This window comes from Pan troglodytes, chromosome 14 (assembly GCF_028858775.2).
Source record: "Pan troglodytes isolate AG18354 chromosome 14, NHGRI_mPanTro3-v2.0_pri, whole genome shotgun sequence".
NCBI classification, from domain to species: domain Eukaryota; kingdom Metazoa; phylum Chordata; class Mammalia; order Primates; family Hominidae; genus Pan; species Pan troglodytes.
Window position 1 is genome coordinate 42,528,883 of NC_072412.2, and position 20,802 is coordinate 42,549,684.

General features: G+C 35.0%; 1 protein-coding gene across 26 annotated transcripts in view; it reads right to left on the reverse strand.

Moving 5' to 3' along the window:
- The window catches only part of ENOX1 (ecto-NOX disulfide-thiol exchanger 1), a 584,882-nt gene that overhangs the window by 247,374 nt on the left and 316,706 nt on the right, over positions 1–20,802 (reverse strand). The gene's annotated exons all lie outside the window — the stretch shown is intronic.

Sequence of the window (20,802 nt, forward strand, 5' to 3'; positions counted from 1 at the left end):
TTCTGCGCCATTTGTCTTTGCCTACTAAAATAGTTAATTCTCATATTTATTCTAATAGCTGGTCTTCATGTAAGATATTAACTAAATGCCCATTAATAGTCTGGGTATGCAACTCAGGAAGTCAGTTGGCAAAATTAACATTTAGAAGTAGGCACCACTGGTTATTTCACACATTATTAACTTATATTACAATTCAAATAAGCTTACAGCTGGCAAAAAAATCTCTTCTGTAAAGTGATCTCAAACATAATAGGCTTAATCAGAGATAAATTAAATTAGGCAGCCATGCATACTACAGCATATTAATTCTGAGTAGTTATTAAATACATTTTCTGTTATCACTGGTGTGAACAACATTATGTGCAAACAAATTCTTCAAGAGGGTAGCAAATAAAGTTTATGTTTGGGATGCCATGTGCCTAGCATTTTCCCATGTTTTCTTAAAATGTTAAATAATCTTTTCTGCTAATAATGGCACTAGGTTAAGTCTCCATAAATGAGTCAACCTCACTCCCAGGAAATTAAACAAATGAACATCAGACGAAACTGCTAAGTGTGGTTTGGATTTTTCCAAAGGGAACTTCTCAACTTTCTCTGGAAATTAAAAAAAAAATTTGTTAATGAGTCATAGCTAGAGCAAAATTATCCAAAATGTAAGGTAGTGCATAGTCGTTACGTTAAAAATCAGTGCCTCTCATTCTCTGTTTTGGATGAACTATGTTGCCTTAGAATACTCAAAGAAGAAAATTATTAAGGTAGAATGCTATTTTCTAAATAAGATCCTGCCATTATCTCTCTCTTTCTTTAAACGGTAGTAATCTAAGCCAGCAAACTAGCACTCAGATCCCACACGCTAGCAAATGATGCTTCGCTAGCAAATGATGCTTTTGTGAAAGAAAATGAAAAGATGCATCTAACCTTTATACACACACACACTCATGTTGCCTTTTTTGATGCACTTTTGTCAGATTATTTTATTCTTTGTTAATGAACCAGGCCCTTTAATTTCTGTATCCAGGAGTAATTCAAGTTACTAGGCATGACAGCCACTACCGCCCCCAAGTCTGAGAAACATGTTTCACATTCTTTGCGCTTTGCACATTTAAAACTCAATGTAAGGTGACAAGAACATTAAGCTGCCCAGTGAGCAAAATGTGAAACTAATCACTATCTGTTCTACAGATAGTGGGTACAATAATTGGCAAATTAAAGTGCCTGGGAAGAGCTGGGCCACCTGCATCAAAAAGCATCACCTTGGAATGGCTAATGAAGATAAATGTATGCAGCTAGCTTTACTGACAACTACTTCAAACACCAGCAGACTGAAAAAGCAACACTACAGTACTTATTTCATTTACTGTAAAGTACGCACCATGTGAAATTTTTGTTATTTAAAGGAAAAAATACCCAACCCCTCTCAATATGTTGTATACATGCTGGCTGAATCGAGGCTAGTACTTACTCCTAAAAAGCCAATGCTTTTCTTTTAAACCGGCAAACTGGGATCAATTTGCTTATTAAAACGTTGAATTTGTATTTTCATGACAACTAGATTCAAATAAATTAGAAGGCTACAAAAAAGAAAACAATCCAATTTCAATAAAATTGCTACTCTTATTCATCCATTCATTTATTTGACAGTTATTGAATACCTACTATGTGCAGGTACTGTGCTTGACATTTGGCAGAGAGAGACGAATGACATCTCCTTAAGGAGCTTGTGGACTATTTGCAGGCAAGAGGCATGCTTACAGGCACACACACAGGCAACTAGAACCATGTGCTATTGTAGAAACATTTCAGAAAGGTGTCCCTTTCCCTTAGAGTCTTTCAAGAGAAGGCTCACTCTTAAGCTGAATTCTAAGATGATTTCTGAAGAGTTTTTGAGGGTAAGCTTGAGAATGGTCTTCCAAGCTGAAAAAAATAGCATGTTCAAAATCAACAAGAAGGTCAGGATCTGCTTGAGGAAAAAAAGTGCCTTCAAAATATATGAAGGAAATAAATACAGAAATAAATATAGGAGGCAAGAGGTCAACAGATGATGAAGATGAAAGCTAGACAAGGGTGAGAATATGAAGGGCCCCAGAAGACATGTTGAGGAGCTTGCATTTAGTTCTGCAGGGCAGTACTTTTCAGAATATGTGACAGAGAACCCTGGGGACCTGGGGAAGGAGGGAGGCAGCCTGGAAGGGAGTGAGGAGTGAGAAGAGGCTGAGCAGTCAGGACTCAGGCCCTGTACCTCTACTCATACCACAAGAGCTTTGCCAATATCTGTTTCACCTTTTGGGCCTTCTTATTGTTAGTGTTTTTGACAATTTTTTATACTGGAATAATCTTAAATTTGCAGAAAAAATTGCAAAGATAATACAAAGAGTTCCTACATACTCCTCCCCAACTTTCCCCCACTGTTAACATCTCACATTACCATGGCCTGGTACGTTTGTGACAACTAAGAAGCCAACATTGGTGCATCACTACTAACTCAACTCCAGACTTCATTTGGATTTTACCAGTCTTTCTACTAATGTCCTTTCTCTGTTCCAGGATCCAGTCCAGTCTAGGATATCACATTGCATTGTGTCATCATGTCTCTTCAGTCTTTTTTGGTCTGTGACAGTTTCTCAGTTTTTTCTTGCTTCCCATGACATTGACGGTCTTGATGTGTATTAGCCAAGTATTTTTAAAGCATGCCCTCACTTTTGGCTGATTAGGGTTATTGGGAAGAATATCACCGAGGTAAGGTAAACTTCTCATCACATCACATCAGGGGGCAGGCAAATGACTTCAGCCTGACTTATCATGGTGATGTTAACCTTGATCACCTGGTTAAGATAATGTTTACCAGGCTTTTTCACTGTGAAGTTACTATTTCCCCTCTTTGGAAGCCAGTCATAAATCCAGCCCACATTTAAGGGGGAGGGTAAGCTTCACTATCTGAAGGTGGATATATCTACCTGTACTATTTGGAATTCTTTTAGAAGAAAGACTCTATTTATTTATTTGTTCGATCGTTTATTTATATTAGGATGAACTCAGACATATTTATTTTATACTTTGGGTTATAATCAAATACCATGTTATTTATTTTGTGGCTCAAATTGTTCCAGCTTTGGTCTCTGGGAGCTCTATTAAATTGGTTCCTGTATGCCTTTCACATGCCTACATCTTTTTGTTTTTTGAGCACTTATTTTTTTAGGGCATACCATGTGCTCCAAGATCTTGTATTTTTACTGTCCCAGCCACAAACTCAGTCATTTCTCTGAGGATCCCTAGTTCCTATTATTGGAGGATAATATTTAGAAATCACGGTCTGGGCACTGCATGTGCTTGATGCTACTGAGGTATCACTGCTCCCAGGCCCTCTCAGCAGAAAGAGCCAAAAAGTATAAATACATATTCAAACCCAGTTATATGCACATATCTATAATTGTTTCTGTGTCTGTCCGTATGTATATTTATCAAATTAAATAGTAGTTAAGCTAACATGAAGTTAGCTGATATGTCCAACTCTAATCCAGCATTACAGGGTTTGTTGCAGCCCCCTCTCCTAGCTTATGGAAATTGCCCTGACAATGAGAAACCTGGCTTGCACCACCTACCATCCATTCATTTATTTGTTCAGCCTCAGTATTTGGGTCTTCTTTTGAAGAGATTTCTGTTACTTTAAAATAATAATATATAAAAGGGCTTTATTTTTATTCATTACCAACACTCTAATTGCTCTGTTTTCATCAAATCATTTCATGTTTCTCCTAGGCACCCAGGAAGACTATAATTCTCATGATCCCTTGTATTTAGGTCCAGTTCCAGTTAAAGGAATGTGGGTAGAAGTGATACTGACCACTTGTAGCCCTAGGCTCTATAATCTGTTGTGGGATTCTCTACTTATATTGTCTATTTTTTTGATATCAGGTATAAGACACAGTGGAAAATTCCAATAATAAAAGAGAAAAACTATATGACAATTCAATGGAAACAGAAAAAAATCTTGAAAAAAGTAAAAATCCACTAAGGATTTAAAAACAAACACTCATCAACTAGAAATGAAAGAGAACTTCCCTAATACAATAAAATGCATCTCTGAAAATTCTACAGTGAAAATTATACTTGATTGTTAATATAATTAAAAATTCCTCATAAAATCAGGATCAAGACAAAGATGTCCACTCTCACCACTTGTACTCAGCATTTACTCCTCAAACGGGAAGTCTGAGTCATTATAATAAAGAAAAAGAACAACTACAAAAATTAGAAAGGAACAAAACTTTCTGAATGGTATATTTTGTATAAAAAATCCCATTAAACCTACCAAACAACTATCAGAACTAGTAAGTAGATTTACGAAAATTATAGAGTACAACTTTATTTTTTTATTGGAGATATAATTTATATCATGTATAGTTCACTCTTTTAAGGTGTACAGTTCAATGCTTTCTAGTACATTCACAAAGTTGTGCGACCATTCTTCTTATCTAATTCCGGAACCTTTCATCACACAAAATGAAGTCTTGTACCCATTAACAGTCACTCCCCATTCCCCCCAGCCCAGTCCCTTATAACCACTACTCAACTTTCTGTCCCTGTGAAGTTGCCTATTCTGGACTTTTCATATAAATGTAATCAGACAATATGTAGTCTGTGTGTCTGGCTTAATGTGCTCAAGGTTTATCCATTTTGTAGCATGTAAATGTATTCCATTCTGATTTTAGGTTGAATAATATTCTGCTGCATGCGTATATCACATTTTGTTCATCCATTCATCAGCTGATGGCTATTTGGGTTGTCTATTATTTTGGTTATTAGGAATAAAATTGCTATGAACACTCATGTACAATTTTTGTGTGAATGTATGTTTTCAGTTCTCTTAGGTCTATACCTAGGAGCGAGATAACTCTATGATTAACTTTTTGAGAAAATGTCAAGGTGTTTTATCAAAGTGGTTACAGCACTTTACAATCCCATCAAAATGCATGAAGGTTCCAAATTTACCACATCTCTGTCAACACTGTTATTGTCTGTCAATTTCAGACAATTACTACATTACTATATACTATATTACTATATTTACTGTCTAAAAATGATAGACTATAGTAATTCGACAGACAGTTAAAATAGTAACCCAAGTGGGTATGAAGTGGTACCACGTTGTGGTTTTGATTTACATGTCTTAAGGGCTAATAATGTTGGGCATTTTTTCATGTGCTTATTGGCCATTTATAGTATCTTCTTTGGACAAGTGTCTGTTCATATCTTTTCCCCATTTCTAAATTGGGTTATTTGTCTTTTTAACTGAATTTTAAAATTTCTTTATATATCTGGTATACTCTTTATCAAATATAAAATTTGCAAATATTTTCTTCCATCTTTGAGTTCTCTTTTCACTTTCTTGCTAGTGTCCTTTGAAGCACAAAAGTTTAAAATTTTGATAAAGTCTGATTTAGCTATATTTTTCTTTTGCTGTACATGCTTTTGGTGTTTCACTCAAGAAACTATTGCCTAATCCAAGGTCATAAAGATTTATACCTATGTTTCCTTATAAGAATTTCATAGTTTTAGTTTTTACATTTAAATCTTGGATCATTTTTAATTTTTGTATATGGTGTGACACAAGCATCCAAATTCATTATTTTGTATTATTAATACATGTGGAAATCCAGTTGTCCCAGAACCATTTGTTGAAAAGACTATTCTTTCTTCCATTGAATTTCTCTGGAACCCTTTTGAAAATCAACTGGCCAGAGATATATAGGTTTATTCATGGATTCTCTATTCCATTCCATTTATCTATCTGTCTATCCTTCTGCCAGTAGCAAAGACTCTTGATTACTCTAGCTTTGCAATAAGTTTTGAAACTGGGAGCTGTGAGTCCTCTAACATTGTTCTTTTTCAAGATTGTTTTGGCTATTTTGGGTCTTTATATTTTCATATGAAGTTCAGGATCATAAATTTCTTTTTTTTTTCTTTTTTTTGAGACAGAGTTTCACTCTGTCGCCAGCTGGAGTGCAGTGGTGTGATCTCGGCTCACTGCAACCTCCGCCTCCTGGGTTCAAGCAATTCTTCTGCCTCAGCCTCCTAAGTAGCGGGGACTACAGCCGCATGCCACCACACCCAGCTAATTTTTTGTATTTTTAGTAGAGATGGGGTTTCACCATGTTGGCCAGGATGGTCTCGATCTCTTGACCTCGTGATCTGCCCTCCTCAGCCTCCCAAAGTGCTGGGATTACAGGTGTGGGTCACCATGGCTGCCCTATAAATTTCTTTTAAAAAGCCAGTTGAAGCAGGCGCAGTGGCTCACATCTGTAATCCTAGCTCTTAGGGAGGCAGAATCAGGAGGATAGCTTGAGCCCAGGAGTTCAAGATCTGCCTGGGCAATATAGTGAGACCCCATTCTCCACAAAAAAGAAAAAGAAAAAAAAGCCAGATAAGATTTTCATAGGGATGGCACTGAATCTGTAGATATATTTGGGGAGTACTGACATTTTGCTAACTTAAGCTTTCTATGATTATGGTGTGTTTCACCATTATTTAGGTCATGATTAATCTCTTTCAATGATGCTTTGCAGTTTTCAGCGTGCATGTCTTACACTGCTTTTGTTAAGTTTATTCCTAAGTATTTTTTATTGATGCTATTATAAATAAAATTGTCTTCTTAATTTCATTTTAAATTGCTCCTTGCTAGTGTATACAAATATAACTGGTCTTTGTATATTGATTTTATACGTTGCAACCTCACAGAACTCATTTATTAGCTCATAGTCAATAGTACATTATTGACTAGAAGTGGGTAGAGTAGAAATGTTTGTCTTGTTCCTAATCTTAGGTGGAAAACTTTCAGTCTTTCACTAATAACTGTAATGTTAGTTGTGGGTTTTCCATAGATGTTCTTTAGCTGGTTAAAAAGTGTCCTTATATTCCTAGTTTGTTGAGCATATTTATCATGAAACGGATTTTGTCAAATATTATTTCTAAGTTTACTGAGATGATTGTATGTTTTTCTTTTATTCTATTAATATGGAGTTTACACCGATTAATTTTCAAATGTTTAAGTAACCTTTTATTAGTGGGATAAATTATATTTGGTTCTGGTGTATAATCTTTTTTATATGTTGCTGTATACAATTTGCTAGTATCTTGCTGAGAATTTTTCTATCTGTATTAATAAAGAATAGCGGTCTACAGTTTCCTTTCTTCTTATGTATTTGTCAGGTTTTGCTATCAGGGTAATACTACAATTGTAGTTTCACCTATTAACAGGAAACTTTGAAAAATAAAAATTTTAAATTCTATCTGAAATATTTAAAAATAAAATTCTGAGTAATAAATATAATAGCAGGTATTTAAGATGTTTATATAAAATATTACTGAGATGTTTTAAAGAAGATTTATATAAACGCAGAGATAGTGTATGTTCATATATTGGAAGGCTTGATATTGGTGAGAAGTCAATTCTTCCCAAACTGATCCCTAGAATAAATATATTCCCAATCATAATCCCATTTGGCTAATTTCTTAGAAACCAGCAACATAATTCTAAGATAAATCTAAAATTTTACAGGAACTAGGATATACAAACCAATTTTGTAAAAAACCAAAAAAAGAACAAAGATGGAAGGCTTATACCATCTGACTTGAAGACTTACTATAAAGCTACAGAAATCAGTGTAGTCTGGTACACTGATATATAAAGAGCTACAAAACCAATGGAACAGAGCAGAGAGCTCAGAAATAGATGCATATTTATGTGGTCATTTGATCTTTAAGGATAACATTAAGAAATTCCAGTGGGGGAAAGGAACATCTTCAAGTAGTGCTGGAAGAATTAAATATCCATACAGAAAATAAAAAACTCTACACTGACCTCACACAACAAATAAAAATTAATTTAATATGGATAATAAATCTAAACATAAAAGCTACAACTGTACTATAAAGTTTTCAAACTATATATGTGTGTGTATATATATGTGTATATATGTGTGTGTGTGTATATATATATATATATATATATATATATATATATAACAGAGATAACTTTGTTTTAGACAGGATACAGAAAATAATTAACCACGAAAGAAAAAGAAAGCCCTGATAAATTAGACCTCAAAATTTAAACTTCTGCTCATCAAAAGACATCACTAAGAGAATAAATTAGCAAGGCTCAGATTGGAAAGAAATACTTGCAAAATATACCTAATAAAATACTTGTTTATATATTTACATACATATATATTTTATATATGGCTCATACATATAAAGAACTTCTATACCTCAATAAGTAAAACACAAATAATCCAATTTAAAAATGGGAAAATAACTGCAATGAACACGTTACAGAGAAAATTATATAAATGACCAGTAAGCATATGAAAATGATTTCGACATATTAGTCATCAAGGAAAAGGCATATTAGATTACTATTAAACATCACCACAAACCCACCAAAATGGCTAAACCTAAAAAGTCACACTGCACCAAATATGGGTGAGGATGTAGAACACTAAAACTCTCACATTTTGTTGGTGGGAATATAAACAATTACTTTGGAAAAGATCTGGCAATTTCTTCAAAAATTAAGAGTACACCTATCTATGACCAGAATCCTACTTTTAGATGTTGACCTACTATAAATGAAGACCTATGCCCTCAAAAACATCTGCACAAGAATGTTTATAGAAGCTCATTCATACTAGTCGAAATGTGGAAGAATGGATAAACAAACTGGTAAAATGGAATACAACTCAGCAATAGAGAACTACCAATGAACTCAAGAACAGACTGATCTCAAAAACATTATGCTATATGAAAGGAGCCTGACACGAAAGAGTATATAGAGTATGGTTCCATTTATATAAAGCCCTGAAGGAAGTGATTTACTCTTGGTGGGGTAGGGATACTGGGAGGGGCCTGCAGGAACTTTCTGGGGTAATATAGATTCGGGTGCAACAGGCAGATACATTTGTCAGAACTCACGGAAATTCACTCATAAAAGTTGTGTGTTTTATCATATGTAAATTTTACCTCAAAAGAAAAAACAAAGAATCATAAAATTTAAATTCTGGTAATAATGCACACGTTCAAGTATTTAGGAGGATATGTACTAATGTCTATAACTTGCTTTGAAATGTGTCCAAGCCAGGAGTGGTGGCTCACGCCTGTAATCCCAGCACTTTGGGAGGTCAAGGTGGGAGGATCACAGGGTCAGGAGATCGAGACCATTCTGGCTAACATGGTGAAAGCCCATCTCTATTAAAAATACAAAAAATTAGCCTGGCGTGGTGGCAGGCACCTGTAGTACAGCTACTCAGGAAGCTGAGGCAGGAGAATGGCATAAGCCCAGGAGGCGGAGGTTGCAGTGAGCAGAGATTGTGCCACTGTACTCCAGCCTGAGTGACAGAGCGAGACTCCGTCTCAAAAAAAAAAAAGAAAGAAAGAAAGAAAGAAAGAAATGTGTCCAAATATAATATTCATGAATGATGAATGGATAGAGGGATAGAATGATGCACAGTGGTGGGTATATGAGTATTTACTGTAAACTTCTTTAAACTATTTGGAATAGTTAAACATTTGAATAATAAAATGCTTAAATAAAAAAATCCTTTAAAACTAAGACTTTCACAAAAAAAATGAAAAGAAAAATTAAAAGAAAAAAAGAGAAAGCAATCCCAGCTTTGTAAGTTACTAGCCATGCTTCATAAATAGTCTAAGCATAATTTCCTCGTTTATAAAATATAAAAAATAATATCTACTATACAGGACTGTTAAAGGACTATACTTGCCAATATATGTAAAAAACAGTTCCTGGTATAAATAAGCACTGAATAAATGTTTTAGCTACTATTTTTAGTAAGCATAGAACGTCTGTAGACATAAACCCACAAAAATAAAACTTCCTGAAAAAGAAGACAATGTTTGCACACTTTGTTAAAACAATTGTTATGTTTGTTGCATAGAAAAAAATCAGATTCACCGTGATTTTTTTCTACATGTGAATACCATTTATTAGGCTCCCTAAGTGAATGAGCTAGTAGAAAGGAAATATTATATTTAAAAAACCCCATAAGGCATATTTTTAGAAACGGTATTTCCTTGACTTTCGTTCCAGGAAAATTCTAACACACGGCACGGAGCATGTGGAGCCCAGAAAAGAAAGCCTGCCAGATGCCACAGCAATAAATAGAGTAGGGCCTTGGAGACGAAGCATAAAAGGAAAATGTGGAGCATCATATCTGCAGTACCCTTCTCCATCTGGTATTTAGCCCACTGAAGTTATGGGATTTTTGGAAATTCACCTTTGTAGGCTACCTTTAATTATTTTTCTTGTTTATTTGTCCAGTAAACATTTAAATTGTAGCCTAATATGAGCCAAGTTCTATGCAGGTCTTCCAGGACCTTTGGAAAATGAAGCTGGGTACGGAAATTTCAGGAAAAAAATGTTCTAAGTACAGAGTAATGAAAGGTTAATACTATTTACATCTTGTCATCTCTTTTTACAATATTAATTTCACAAATACAATTTTAGCATTTCCAACCAATAAATTAAGCAACAGCATATTTTCTCAAATGGCAGGAATTCTCAGACAGGAATAAAAGGGAGTAGAATTTCTTAAGTGGGTTATGTCTCACTTTGCTAAGAAGGGCAGAAGTGAAAATAGGTTTTCATAAATTATATTTTCTATGGGTCTTGTATTATCATTTTTATAAACAGATATTTTCCAAGCAACTGGAATTTCTTCCCATCGTCTCTCAATTTAGTAATCTTTCTGATGAGCAAACTGAGCTGTAGAATGTTGAACACTGTTTCATCCTACTATGACTGCCATCCTTTGGCTTGTTGAATATATATTCTTGTGATAATTCTAAGAAACTATGACTAATGGATTTTTATCCAGAATTTTAAAACAACAATAAGTTCTTTTAAATTAAATGAAAAATACATTCTATTCCCTTAACTTTTCTTTTTTGGGGGGATTACACATTCTCTGCTAAAATTTAGGATGGAATTTCTAACAGTGATGGCATTGTTCGGTAACTAACAGTCTTTTGTGTGTGTGAAAAATTCTAAATGAGTGGAAATGATCTCAGAAATTTTATCTTGAAAATGTTTGCCTATAGTATTTATTCAAGTGTTGTCCACATTTTAGGAAAGAACTTCAAAAATGTCCTTTTCATAAAAATATGCAGTTCTCTTGTGTCTATTTAAAAGGGAAGTCCCTCTCCTACCTCCAGCATACACACTCATCTCTGGGCTATCAATAGAAGCTAAAGAAAAAATTAAAGAAACACTGGCTGCATGCCAAATTTTGGGTTAATAGGGAAGAGAAAGCTGGTTGGCAATCTCCCTTTCTAGTCCTTATCTTTTCCTCCCCTTATCTCTCCTGTGCTAGGGGTGCTGGGATGTCTGTACTCTGTAACCTCTTTCTCTGAATGGAGACAGAAGCAGGAAGTCAGGTGCCCTGCACTTTAATGTCTTATTATTCTTCCCCTTGAGTAAATCCTAACTGTTAATGGGAAATAAAATGCTATATGTAAATGAACATCGTCACTTGGAAATCATCATTCTGGGCTACAGCACCAATACACCTGTAATCTTAAAACATCCTTTTAATAGTAACGAATTTGTCAAAAAAGTATATTAGGACATCTATATTCAAATTAAGTTTACCACTGGCTTAGGTTTTTAAAATTGCATAATACAAGTTGCTTAAGATGGTGAAAGGCCAAACTTTTGTGATTCCTTCCACTATGTATCATCCTGGAGCAAAACTCATAGGGGAAAATTAGATATTCGTGAAGCAAGATAGCGAGGGTTTTTGTTGTTGTTGAGGCTCCCATCAGGAACAAGCTTATATTATTGGATTTACTTGACAGTGTACAACTGCCCTTGAAATGAAACATCACCTACTTCCAACAAGTGTGCTCTCTCCCTAGTTCACCCTAATTAAGGAGGCTTCCCTATATTAATTTTGTCTCTTATACAAGCATCCTTGAGACTCTTTGTGCTTAATTATTTATGTCTATGTCTCAAGTATTAAGAGCACACTTGAAATTTAAGATTTTTCTAAGTTTCTAACACTTACTAGCTTTGTTTTTTGCTTAGACCTGTTAATCTAACTTTGTCTGCTCAACACTTTTGGGAATAATGCATTGCTTATCCTTAAATTTTTGCTTTGCAGTTTCTGTATGAAAGATTCCAAATTCAGGTTTCAATGTATTTGAAACGAAGTTGCTGATTCCTCTCACTGGAATTAAGACCTACACTTACTTTTCTCACTCTTCTTTATTCTATTTCAAAGTTTGATGAATATTTTCTCAAACTGTATTTGAAAAATTTAGAATCCAATACCATGACCAATCTTCCTCCTGCTAAGCCATTGGTGGTCTATTACTTTTTAAGAAAAATTAATATGGACCCTGATGTAAAAAGAAAAGAAAAACAAATATAGAGTGATTTCAGCAGGTCTATTAGTAGACATGTTTTCTCATGTTTCTCGGTAGCTTGGCCCTCTTGTCTGGTATTCCTGAGACAATGGGCCTACCCACAGAGAAAGGGAGAAGGAGGTAAAGAAGTTGCAGGTTTGCTGGTGATTTGAGCTGAATCCTCATGCAACAACTTGAAGGCAGACAGATTGGAAGAGCCGTGAGTTGATTTTCTAAAGTAAAATCCACCAGAAAGAGTTTACACGGTGTTGGAATTCTACCACATTTATAAATTAATGTGCCAGATGCCATCAGCAGATCTATCATTATGATGGCTATTGATAAATATCAAAATTTGACCATTAAGAAAATAGCACTACTAATCTCATACTGGGGATATCAGTACCACTACAGAAAAATTCTACTTAAAAACATATGTGAGCTAAAAGTGAAAAGCATTTCCCTGCTGATTCCACATGTCCACAACAGCCTAAGCAGTGTGGAGATGGCCAGTGGGGCAGCGATAGGGAACGTGTGCCAACATTTCTGACAGGAACTCTATTTTCTGAGGATTTAGGCTCAATTATGAAAGTCTCCTGAAAATGAAACTTGGCATAAATATTGTAGCTTAGTAGAATTCCATCAAATACAACAAAAATGAAGATTAAGGAGAGGGAAATCCTATAAACTCAACTTTCAGAAAAGACCAGAGCATTGCTAAGGAAAATCAAAGGAAGTTCTCAATACTTATTAATTAATCTTTTCATAAACCAAATCATATTTGAGAAGTGGTGAGATCATTTACAGCCTAATAATTTCCAGATATGGAAGGGAATAAATAATTTAAAAGGGTAATGATTGAACCTAGGAAAGGCTGTGTCAGTTCTAGAAATAGTGGCTTTTACTCTTGAATTTTTAAAAGTTCCATTTTCTTAGTGGTGGCATTGGCCCAGGCCACAATCATATACAAAAACATAACTGACCAAAAAAACAAAAAAAGAAAGGTTTTAATCTCTTAGAATAGCAAAACAGAATTTGAGAAGAGCCTAAACTCTAAGATATACAGCTCTTAAAATTTTACCATAAAGGACACTTTTTTAGAGCCCTAAATAAGGTGGGAACCTTAAACACAGACCTTAATTTTAATAACTCTTGGGAATGGATGGTCTCAGTTAACTCTAATCTTATATTTGTTTATAGACCTCAGTTTTCAATTACAGGAGGTCTAAGCATTGAAGTGTTAGAGTGTTTCAATAGATGAAAGATGATTAATAGAAATTTTAATATCTCTCCAAGTCAAATGACCATGTAACCTCTACAAATATTACTGTAATCGCTACAAATATTTGTTACTTTGTTTATTCATTCAGTAATTCAAAAAAAGATTTATTGAGCACATGCTAGGTATAACACTCCATAAAACAAGCCTAAAATCTACCAAAAATACAAATATGTATTCACTTGAGAATTTCTGATAGCTCTCATTTAGTGAAGGTACCAGACACTAAACAACATTTAACTTGAGATACATCTGGAACCTTTAGCAACATACTAAACTTTAAAAAAAAAATGCATATTTTTCTAATGTGGTTCTGAAACAAAGAGACAAAAAGAAATTTTTTATTTGTCTAATGGAAGAGAAAAGTCCTCAAAAACTAGCTGACCTCCCAGATAATGAAGTGTAAAAGAATGTGCAAATGTACTTCAAAAAGTAACTCTCCTGGATACCAACTGAACCCTTAGAAGCTAAAGGGGGGAAATAACCCCTTCTTCCTTCTTTTACTCTCTCTAGTTTGTCTTTGTTCTGTTTCCCTTGTCATTTCCCACTCTTCAGACACAATTATAGTTGATTGAGATATAACGAGTAAAGCTACATTAGAAACTACTCATGGAAAAATCAATAGAAAAGGATAGAGGCACATTCAACAGAAACAACAAAACAGAAGCACTGTTAGGAAGAAGGAAGTGAGAGGTTTTTGTAGCAGAATGTACGGAACAGATATTTCCCAAGTGCCTCTTCTATGGTAGGTGGGACATAGCAGCATCATACAGTCACCTCATATATCCACTGTAAAAGAGGAGATGGGTGGGTGCAGGCAGGTAATTGTCCAGAAAAAGCAACAGACTGGTTCTATTATGAGAAAGTGAACATACTTCATTTGTGGAAAACTATACAACAATTAACCACTATGAATGAAACAGATCTCCATATATTAACAGAGAGAATTCTAAAAAAAAAAATTTGAGAAAAAACAAGTTCCAAAGGTATATATTCAGTATGATCCCATCTATGTAAACTTAAAAAATATTGCACATATATATGTGTGTATAAATATATATACACATACATATATATATGTATACACACATATATAGAGATTAATTATAACTATGTATGTGATAAATGGTATAATATACAACAACCTTATTATCATGATAGTACCTCTGGGAAAGGAGAAGTAGATATCTGAAGAACATTTAAAAATTTTTAAATACGGGGGTGAATACATACGCTTTGCTCTTTTCTGTAGGTTTAAGCTACTTGACAATAAAAATTAACATTTTTTTTGAAATTTGTTGTCTAAAAAAAGAAAGCTGTAGAAATTGAGACAATTAGAAGGAGCTGTTCTAATAAGTCTAACTTTCTTATTTCTGAGCTGAGCTGAGAATATACAGCTGATTATTTTCCATCTTCAGAAAGAGAAACAATGGAAACTTACTGTAGAAGAAAAGACTATCCTTGCAATGAGAAGTCAGTGGCACTTTTGGCAAATGAATGGTCAGTTTCAGGTGGAAGTGAATTATCTGAATGTAGTTATATTGAGTCCTCCAGCTTTAAAAGAATGTTTCAACTCATACACTATTTATTTGAGTTACTCTTTTTTTTCCTTATGGGGTGTGAATATGAGGTTTAAGGGACACAGTTAATAGATGCCAAGTTTTCATTGTTTCTACAAATGTTTATAGAGTCTGGATTTTGGAATAACAATTTGCACACTTACAAGTGTTGATTAGCTGGGCAAGATTGCAATTAATATTACTTTTTTAAGCTCCTCGCAAAGACTTCCTTTTCTTTCAAAATTGCCAATAAACATTTTCTAACATAATCCCCAAGGAGCTCATTCACTGGGTGCTGGGGGACTCCAGCAGGAAGGAAACCTACTAACATTTTATTAATTTTGGATCATGTGTAATTCTTAGAATTAATGGCAAGGAGCCAGAGAGGTTGTTTTTTTTTTTTTTTTTTTTTTTTTTTTTCCATTTTTTAAATCACAGTGGAAAATAGGCCTGAAACATTTCACTAGTAAGGCAAGAGTCACTTAAGATATATTATTAAATATGAGGGGTAGAAATAAATCACAGACACAAGTGGTATTATACAGTGTGCATTTTTCTGAAAAAACAGACTCCATGCATGAGGATTAGATATACGCCCACAATAAGAGGGCATATTGATCTATAATTTTCAATATTACATCCTTGTATTTTTTATTATATGCTATTTTTCAACTAGTAGAGGAACGTGTTCTCATAAAGCTAATATTTATTCTTCCATGTTTATACAGCTAGTAGTGCATTTCAGGAAATGAGAAATTCTGAGAAGCCAAATATAACTTGATGTCCTATGCAAAAAAGAAGACAAGACAGAAAAATCCCCATATTTTAAAAACCTGACTCAGGAACTCACTCATAAAGCTTTAAATAATTAAATAACACAACATAATGAAAGTCTTTTGATATTATTTTTTCTATTCCCATAAATGTAGCCTTTTCATAGATGATACATCTTATCATGTAGTATTCCTCATTTTACTAGAAATCAAAGAAAAGGACCCTTTAGTCCAGTTCTCATTTTCAACACTGTACTCACTGTGTGTATTTTGTGGAAGCTGAGGCAGATATTAACTGTAATCCCACTATAAAAATTGAGATACCCCTACTGGAAACTGTATTGTTAATTCATGAATTCTTCTCATTTTATTATTAAGTAATCTGTGTACTGGGGAATTCAATGATTTCTTAAACCCAAAGAAAATAGTAGTGAATGATACTTTGGTTTTTCATGGAGAGGCTGTATTCATATTATATTATGGTAAAAGCCTCAAGAGGTCAGAGCTATTTCGGGGGAGAAATTCCCCAAGTCTTTGGAGGAGAAAGTCCCCAAAGGTCAATTGTTTCTATGTCCTCTCCTTTTAGTTTATAACTTTACTTGAGCCCTTGGAGAAATCAGGAGAAACAGAAGTTGTCAAGTCATTTCCCCATACTCCGCATGCGTAAAGATGGAACTGGGTGTTGGCAACAGTAAGTAAGTGAGGCAGAAGGCAGAAGTGTTGAGGGGGACGGCAGGGGGTGAGGCCAAGGATGTTGGGACTAAAGGAGAGAGCAGTTAGGCTGTAATCAAGGGTTCTTTGAGCTCCCCACAAACCGATCCTTGATTTTCTGAGGAAGCTTGTGGCCTAGAGCAGACAGCTGAAACTATGGTGCTTGGTGAAAAGCAAGTGAAAAAAAAAACTACTACTTTATTACTTACCTTTTCCCAGTCATCTTGCAGATTTCAGATTTTCTACCCTTTCCGCTCTCAGTAACTGACCGGCCACCTTTGCGGCATCAGCCCCACCACTTCTCCTGAGGTCCAAGCCTGTCTCCATCTCCATATCCAAGAGCTGTCCTCTCTCTGCCATTTTCCTGTACTGAGTTCTAATATTATCTTTCCCTCATCCATGTTCCTATATCAAGAAAAATGATCTCCTTTAAATACCAAACCAGAATTTCTCGTTCTTTGAAAGAGTCTATCCATCCATTTACGTATGTTAGTGTATTTCTAGGCAGCTAAAAAATAAATGTAAGCTCAGAGTAGAAGTGCAATAGAATGGAAAGAGAATGGTACCCGGAGTTAGAAAAAGGGGGCTACACCCATCTCCATCTTTCTGCCCATTTGGGCACTGTCAGCTCTAAGTGAAGTTTCTGTAGCCTGGGCAGTTGCAGACCTCCACTGCTGGACAAGGGAAAGAAGGTTTGAGTCTGGTTATTACAATAACTGGGGTTGGGGGAGATGTTGGCTTTTGGTTCCTGAGAACCGTGGTTACTAAACATTCTTTTATTTATTTTTATTTTTATTTTTTTTTGAGACAGAGCTGTTCTCTTGCTGCCCAGGCTGGAGTGCAATGGCGTGATCTTGGCTCACTGCAACCTCCACCTCGTGGGTTCAAGCGATTTTCCTGCCATAGCCTCCTGAAGTAGCTGGGATTACAGGCGCCCACGACCACGCCCAGCTAATTTTTTTGTATTTTTAGTTGTGATGGGATTTCACCATGTTGGCCAGGCTGGCCTTGAACTCCTGACCTCAGGTGATCCACCCGCCTCGGCCTCCCAAAGTGCTGCAATTATAGGCATGAGCCACTGCACCTGGCCGGTTACTAAACATTCTAAACATGCATGGGACAACCTTGCATCACAAAGAACTGTCCCACTTAAAATGCCAATACTGCCCTGATGAAGAAACATCAATAGATGATTTTCAATGTTCCTTCAACCTATTTGGCCTCTAAAACTTAAGTGAAATGTAGGGAACTTAAGAGACTCAGGAAAGAACTGTGAGGATAATTAAAATTTTGGATTATGCAGATTTATAGGAAAAGTTTTAAAAATGGGCTTATCTCTCCCAAAGAGAAAAAGGATGATTTAAAAACTGAGACTAGGATGATACAGGGGAAGTCTGACCAATAAATTTTCTTTCTCAATGGAAGCAGAAATAAATTAACATGATATGAGCTCAGAAATTACATTGGCTTTCTTGAGAAAGACTTGAAATCATAAATGAAAGAGGAGACATTACAACTGATATCACAGAAATAAAAAGGATTATGAGAGACTACAAGGAACAATGATATGCCAACCAGTTAGATAACGTAGATGAAACAGATACATTTCTAGAAACATACAACCTACCAAGACTAAATAGAGAAAAAATAGAAAGCCTAAACAGACCCATAACTAGTAAGGAGATTGAGTCAGTAGTTAGAAATCTTCCAACAAAGAAAAGTCCTATATCAGATCGCTTCACCAGATAATTCTACCAAACATTTAAAGAACTAATGCTAATCCTTCTCAAACTCTTCTAAAAAATTGAAAAGGATGGAACATTTCCTAACTCATTTTATGAAGCCAGCATAAGCCTGATACCAAAGTCAACCATGCCACAAGAAAACTACAGGCCAATATCCCTGATGAATGTAAGTGCAAAAATTCTCAACAAAATACTAGCAACTTTTTTGCTAGCAACAAATACTAGCAAACCAAATTCAACAGCAGTATGCAGTATGCTGTTGAATTTGGAAGCCTCATACTTCCTGATGTCGAAATGTAACAACAAACTATATATTATATATAGAGTTTCAGTCATGCAAGATGAAAAAATTGTAATATATAAAGGTACTGTAGTCAGAATGGCATGGTACTGACATAAAGGCAGATATATGGACCAATGGAACAGGATAGAGAGTCCAGAAATAAACCCATATATATGGGATCAAATTATATTCAACATGGGTTCCAAGACTCCACAAAAGTGTAAGAACTTATTCTTCAATAAATGGAGTTGGGAAAACTGTATATCCACATGCCACAGAATAAAACTGGATCCTTATTTTATACCATACACCAAAACCAAACCAAAATGAATTAAAGAATTAAATATAAGATTTGAAACTACACAACTACTAGAAGAAAACCCAGGGAAAAAGTTCCATAATATTTGGTCTTGGCTGTGATTTCTTAGATATCACAAGAAAAGAACAGGTAACAAAACAAACATAGACAAGTAGAATTATATCAAATTAAAAGGCTTCCATGCAGCAAAGGAAGCAATCAATAGAGTGAAAAGGCAACTTACAGAATGGGAAAAAATTTGCAAACCATATATCTGATAAGGGGTTAATATATTAAATATATAATAAACTCCTACAACTCAACTGCAAAATATCCAAATAATATAATTTAAAAATGGGCAAAGGACTTGAATAGACATTTCTCCCAAGAAGACATACAAATGGTCAACAGATACATGAAATGATATTCAAAATCACTAATTATCAGGGAAATACAAATCAAAACCACAATGAAGTATCACCTCAAGATGGTTATTATTTAAAATAATAGACAAGGGTTAGTAAAGTTGTGGAGAAATTGGAACCCTTGTACACTGAGGGTGAGAATGCAAACTGGTACTTCTGCTGTGCAGTATGAAGATTCCTCCACAAATTAAAAATAGAACTACCATATGATCCAGCAATTTCACTTCTGGGTACATATCAAAAAAACTGAAAACAGGATCTTGTAGAGATATTTACACACTCATGTTCACTGCAGCATTATTCGCAATAGCTAGGATGTGGAAAGAACCTAAATGCCCACTGACAAATGAATGAGTAAACATGGTCTATATGTAGAACAGAAGATTATTAAGCCTAACAAGGAAAATCCTGTCATATGTGACAACATGGATAAACTAAGGTCATTATGCTAAGTGAAACAAGCCAGTCACCGAAGGACAAGTACTGCATGATTTCATTCATATGAGGTACCTAAAGTAGTCAAACTCATAGAATAAGGTAAAATTGTAGTTGCCAGAGCTGAAGGGAGGAGAAACAGGGAGTTGCTTTACAACAGGTATAGCACTTTAGTTAAGCAAGATGAAAAAATTGTAAGGATTTGCTGTACAACATGCAGAGAGTTAACAACACTAAAGTATGGACTTAAAAATTTGTTAAAGGGTAGATTTCATGTTTTGTGTGTGTGTGTGTGTGTGTGTGTGTTAACCACAATAAATGAAAAAAAAAAACTAAGAAAAAAAGGAAATTGGATCCCTGGGTATGAAGGTTTGAAAACAAATGGATTTTTATTGGTTTCAGACAGTTCACGCAGAATCTTGCTTGTAGACTAGGGAGGAGCATTTAGGTAACTTCTCACGTCCTTCCCAGCACTTCTGTTTCTATGGATACAGTTATTAGGTTCCAGCACACTGTGATATCCTACTGAATTGACAGGCTAGAGAGCTGAGGATGGAGGCACAACTTCCCATCTACCCCATACCCTAGTAAATACCCCCTGCCTCACTGTTCAATGGGGGTTAATCATGAGGCCCAACAGCGAAGGGTACAGTGGGAAAACTGGAGTCTAGCCCAGCACTACAGTAAAATCTACTTTGATTCTTAGTAGAAATAAAAGAAATAAAAAAAAGTAGAACCACAGTAAAGGGCTACTAAGAGAGAAAGCATTTGTCACCGTGGACAGAATAAAAGTACCACCAAATGAAATAAATGCCTATGGGAAAAGATGTGTCATGCTAGAAAGTACTGTGTTCCTTCTCCTTTGCTCTTCATTTAG